Source organism: Lactuca saligna, chromosome 2 (assembly GCF_052625555.1).
Source record: "Lactuca saligna cultivar CGN05327 chromosome 2, ASM5262555v1, whole genome shotgun sequence".
In the NCBI taxonomy this organism is placed as follows: Eukaryota; Viridiplantae; Streptophyta; class Magnoliopsida; order Asterales; family Asteraceae; genus Lactuca; species Lactuca saligna.
The window spans coordinates 1,740,454-1,745,247 of NC_136418.1; the positions used below are offsets into that span (position 1 = coordinate 1,740,454).

Genomic DNA, 4,794 nt, shown 5'->3' on the forward strand with positions numbered 1-4,794 from the left:
ATAAATAATTTTAATATTCAGTAAAAATATATATTAAATATATAAACTTAATTTTAATATTTTGCAAAAATATATATTAAAAAAATACGTAAAAAATATATAAACAAATACGTAAAAAATTATGTTTATATATTTAAAATACATAAAGTACTATTTAAATATACTTAAAATATATAAAATATTTAAAATACATAATTAAGTAAGAAATATATTTATACATTTAAAATACATAAAATATGTAAAAAAATATATAAAAATACTTAAAAAATACATAAATTTGTAAAACAGTATATAAAAACGTAAAAAATAAGTTTATATATTTAATATATATTTTTACAAAATATTAAAATTATTTACGTTTTTAATAATAATAATAATAATAATAATAATAATAATAAATGTATTTAAGGCTTATGTTTTAAATATATTATATATCAACTTTGAGGAGGGAATAAATAAAGTGCTTTCTAGCCTAATGGAAAGGTGGCTGGTTTGTGTGTGAGAGCTTGTAGGTTTGATTCTCATCGCCTCCTTTTTCTCGAAAAATCATAGTCTTATGCTTTTAATACGTGTTCTAGCTTGGTGGAAAGGGGGGTTGTTTATTTGTGAGAGGTTGTGTGTTCATTTTTCTTAATAAATCAGATTTTTTCATATTCAAGATCAACTTATGCCACGTTAGCACCTCACATCAACATATGTCCAGTTGGCATGCCATGTAGCATGGATGACCTGCTGAAAAGGTCAAAAGGGACTAAATTGAAGGAATTATCTGGTTTTTTTGGGCTTTTTTATTAAAAAAAAAATTGAGCTTTTTTTTAAAAACTTCTCTAAAATATTAGGACTTTACTGCAGTTATCCCTATTTTCTTACAAAGACTAGTTCTTGTTCGAATTGTGTTACCTAAAGTCATATTTAATTAACTCTAGGTATTTAATTGACCTCATTCATATAATTAGTAAATCTACAAATAATTATCCCCAAATTGATATCAGTTCACTTGTGCGTAATCCTTTTTACATATTATCAACCCATTTGACAAAAGAATTGAAACACCAATAATTTAGGATAAAATCATACAAAAAATTCAATGACCCCCCTTTAAAATGACGGGGACACTGTAGTGAGTCAAATAAAATCATTCAAACAAAGATCATTTTATCTTAAAAAACAGCCCACTGGACTTGAACTATTTCAATGGCAAAACTATTGAAGCAGTCCAATACTGTTTCTTTTTGGTTACAAACTTCCAATCCAAGTATGGCTATATTTTTTATTTTTCTTTATATAAAAGAGTTTTAGTAATAATTTTTTTGTTCTAAATAGAAAGCTAGAGTAATCCTTTCTCGATAGATAAAGATGCCCTTACGAATTAAATTTACTATTTTCATTCTAAAAATAATATTGTTGGGAAGCATAAATCTAGCCGTTCTACATCTTTGTTTACAAACATGTTTTGGTAAATTTAGCTTGTATAAATCAATAAATTATCAACTTGCGATTGATACAAAAGAATGAACATTGGTTTAAATAAATTGTGTACCGGTAAGTCTTTGTATTTCTTGATTTCTTTTTAAGTAATTGTTTTCCTTATTTAAGCATTATTGTACTGTAAAAGTACAATGCGCGCTATAATGGAAAAAATGTTGCGTGTGTGTAGATGTATGTGGCAATGTATGTATGAGACTGGGAAATTGGGCAAATAAAGCAACTGCCAGATGTTTTGTTTTACTGTCGTATACATATAAAGTAGAAGTTGCCTTTTTTTGTATACATATAAAGTAGAAGTTTTAAATCTCACTAATTATGTATGGAAGTATATATATTAGAAAATTTATCTAGTCGTATCTGTTAGTCTATGTCTTCTTTTCTTTTTAATTAATTGCTTTTTATTTAAGCATTGTACTTTGAAAGTACAATGCTATAATGCAATGAATAGTTTATGTGTGCATGGCTTTGTGTGTGTAAATGTATGTGACAGTGTGTGCGTGTTTGTGGTTTTGAATGATACTGTACTTTTATTATATTGTTTCCATTTAAAACATTGTACTTATGAAAATCTACCCGATTAGAGCATTATACTTTCAAAATAAAATCTTCAAAGATATTTTACTTACATTTTTTCCCTTTTACTTATACATTATATACAATCATGTAACATAATTAACCAGCAACTATTTGATCCCTTTCACCTCCATCTGTTAGAATTTATTTATTTTTGCCACAAAATACCAATGCAGATATATTTGAGTTTATTAATGAAGTAACTCTAATGTTGAGTACTAAACTCAGAAATGATATGCAAGCTTTCACATACATCTTATAGTTTCATCGAATCATGCTAAAAAAAATCAGGAAGATGCTTTTATCAGATTGTTTATTATAGCATTGTTTTTTTTTTTTCATCCTGCTAGAATGTGGTATTATAAACAATCCATGAAACTATAGCAATGCCATAAAACCACTAATAATTGGGTGGAGTTTTCAAAGTTTTACTAAAAGGGCAATGTTGTAATCGAAAAAACAGGTTTTAAAAAAAACAAAAAGAACCAGATATCAAAACAATACTATATGAAGTGTTAAAAAGAAACAGATTTCAAATGCAATGCACTAATAAGATTTTATTTAATAAAATGTTTTTAAACTATTTGTAAGTACAATTAAACTCTGTAAAAAAACCATTTTATAAAAACAAATAGTTATGGAAAACCATGATATTTTAAACTTTTATCTTAATTTTTTCTCATACTAAAGCATTGCATCTGAAAGTACAATGTTATAATTGGGTAGCTACTTTCAAAGTATACCCATTTATAACATTCTACTTTTTAAGTAGAATGCTTTAGTAAAGAAAACTGTTAGTTTGAAGCATAAAAAATAACCTACAGGTAGTATGGATAAGCCATAAAATGAGACATTGGTGGAAGGAAATGCCATGGAGAAAATCGTTATATGCACATGGAAGAGAAGAGATCAGCTATAATTAATGGTAGATATAAACATGAAATCAGTGCAAAATTCATGTCTGTAAGCATATAATGTTGACTAAAATGAAGATAATTAATTGTACACAAACCTATGTTGATTTCGTTCTGAGTAAAACAGACAATTAAGCAATCAAATCAAGTTGGTAATTGATCTTTCAATAAATAACAACGAAATGGTATAATTTTGAGGATATTTTCAAGTAAAATCCGTGTTACAAAATACAAATACAAGGCAGAAAAGGAGATTGTTTTTTCTCCCCCAATCAGGAACAACTATGCAAATTGCAATACAGCACAACTTTTGAAAAGAAACAGGAACAAAACACAACCCTATTTCCCCTTAGTGAATTCAATTGATCATATCTTTAATGTAATCGAATGGAATTTTTTTTCTTTATCCCAATTTCTCTTTAGGCTTTTTTTATCAATTGTAAACTAAGTGACAACATAATGGCATCAAATGAAGAGAGAATTCACACCAGTGTTATGTTTTTGGTTGTCAAGAAGCTGTAAAGAACCACTCCCATTATTATTGTCACGAAGAACATGAACCCTGAAATTCCAATAACTATCACCGGATTCTTAAAAATTAACACCACTGCTGCTGCCATGTAGTCATTCCCTCAACATCGTTGTCAGACATCCTGTAAAAACGTAAACGTTCAATCAATAAAAAAAAAAAAAAAAAAGTAAACTTTCCAAAATCCAACAGAGTAAAAAATTATATAACAGTAGCAGTTTGGAAAAGCCTTCAAAATTGAACACCGACCAACACCATTGAGCCACCTGCAAAACCCAAAATTGAAGATGAAGAGATCTTGGAAACCCATGCGATGATGACTATATATCAGAAACAAGTCCATGGAGAAATTGAAACGTAGACGATGAACATAAACCAAATCAATCGGGAAACCCTATAATCACGAACTAACAATCTCATGTAAACAAAAAAAAAAAAGAAAAAGAAAAAAAAAGCATACAATCATGAAATAACAATCTCATGTAAATAAAAAAACGTCCATGAGTTTCTACATATAACAGTTTATCCTAATCCTCTATAATAATCTTTTTTGACAAAAAAGTACATAAAATCATGTTTTTTTTTCAAGGTTTTCAAAGTTTAAAAAGAACACAATCATCAGTTATTACAGTATAGGAATAATATAAACTACTAACATATGTGCAAAAGTACCGATTTCAGGAAAGCGTCAATTTTAGATGGTTTATCCACGCTAAAAACTGAACCCATGAACGAATTACCATATATCATTCAACATACAATTCAATAGCAACAAATTAAACTCAAAGCATTTGCATACTATATATTAAGAAAAAAGAACACTTCCAGAAGATAAAAAGCAAAGGGAGGAAAAGGGAACATGAAAGGAAAATGGAAAAGAAACATGGCCCATGGGTATACGTTTATACATTTATAGAGACGTCAACTTATGGTACCACATTATTATCTTGGAGCTTAAGAAAAAATTAACTTTTTTGTGATGATCAAATGTCGATTGGGGTACACTATATAAACAACAAAAAAATGAGTTGAATCAAGATGATTACTTGAAAAAATTGAGACTTGGTAACTCTTCAAAATGGCCAAAGAAAAATGTGTGTCATGGCCTTGTAAAAGAATACACATCAACCCGTGTTCTTGATGTTGGATATATATGGTTTAGTGGCACTTGGAAATCTGAGAATCGTGATAATCACTTTCTAATCGAAGTACTTCGGTGGTACTCCCAAATCCTCAATTGGATAAGACTCAGATTATATCAAAGAGAAAGAAAGAGAATGAGAGGATATG

The 4,794-nt window shown here is 28.2% G+C and overlaps 1 long non-coding RNA gene across 1 annotated transcript; it reads right to left on the reverse strand.

The window, feature by feature from the left end:
• Positions 1–3,137: 3,137 nt before the first annotated feature.
• LOC145028729 (uncharacterized) lies at positions 3,138–4,363 on the reverse strand. Its single transcript, XR_013676151.1, has 3 exons — positions 4,177–4,363; positions 3,715–3,770; positions 3,138–3,628 (listed from the first exon to the last, which is right to left on the reverse strand). It is a non-coding gene; the product is annotated as an uncharacterized LOC145028729 (long non-coding RNA).
• Between the last annotated feature and the right edge of the window lie 431 nt (positions 4,364–4,794).